The sequence below is a fragment of the Fukomys damarensis genome, unplaced genomic scaffold (genome assembly GCF_012274545.1).
Source record: "Fukomys damarensis isolate Sample0158 unplaced genomic scaffold, DMR_v1.0_HiC HiC_scaffold_30, whole genome shotgun sequence".
NCBI lineage: Eukaryota > Metazoa > Chordata > Mammalia > Rodentia > Bathyergidae > Fukomys > Fukomys damarensis.
Genome location: NW_022900942.1, coordinates 1,576,846 through 1,578,064, shown reverse-complemented (window position 1 = coordinate 1,578,064; position 1,219 = coordinate 1,576,846).

Here is a 1,219-nt window from a genome sequence, read left to right as displayed (position 1 = left end):
GTCTGTCTGCTTTTTCTGAGGAAAAAGCATCCATCTGCAGCATTCAGGTAAGATGCTCACTGTCCTTCACCTTGAAGCCAAACAAGGAATATGAATTTTTATTTAATACCTTAGAAATGAGGACAGGTAATTCATGTAATTTCCTGTTGAAGGAAGAGGAGAGGACATATATAAGTTAACAAGGTAAAAGTCCATGAATCCCTCAAGCCTCACACAGTGAAATATATTAGATATGATCCAGGTATACGGTAAACATTTAAATCTTTAAAATTCCATACAAGGAAACACAGATTGCCATTAATACCCCTCAAATTACTCCCTGTTTTTTAAGTTGAATGATTCCATTTTTAAGATTTTTGAAATTTTAAAATACTTTGGTTTTGTTAGTTCAGGTTTGTAGTACATAGTGCTTGCATTCACTGTGTGGAGTTGGTGCATGTTCATAACACATCTTACCTGGCAGGGGAGAGGCCATGATTACATTTTTATATGCCCCTCCACTCCAATCCCCCTTTGTCTATCTCTTGGTCACCTTCCCATTTGCAAAATTTCTATCACCTGTTTCCTTTTATCTGTTTTATTTTTCCCTTTAATTTATTTATGCTTTTTGTTCCTTTTATAGGTGAGAGCATATGATATTTGAGAGTGTGACATTGATTAATTTCCCTTAATATTGTGACCTCAAGGTTCCTCACAAGAAATCAAACACTAAAAAATTATGTTGAGGCTGTGAGGGGAAAAGGAACCCTTCTACACTGTTGATGAGAATGTAAACTAGCACAAGCACTATGGAGATTTCTCAAAATAAAAACAAAATGACAATAGAAATTCCATTCAAGTCAGCTGTTTTGCTTCTAGGTGCCTCCCCCAAAATGTTAAAGACATGTTACAGTGACAAACGCTTATCCATATTTCCAGCAGTGTAATTCATGACAGATAAATCTTGGAAGTGACCTATATGTCCATCAATGGATGAATGGATAAAAAATATGTGGTGTTTTCCAATTGGTCTTGTCACTTCCTGAAGCAATTCTAGAAGTCTCTTTTATGTACATCTTTATGAGGTGTGATTATAAAGTACAGTGAATACTGCTGCCATGTGCCATCCAATGGAAAGGCAGTGTTCTGTAAAAAGACTGAAGTTTTGGGCCAAGGATTTAGCTCAGTGGCTCTGCCACATGCCTTGCAAGCTCAAGGTCCTGAGTTTGATCCCCAGTAT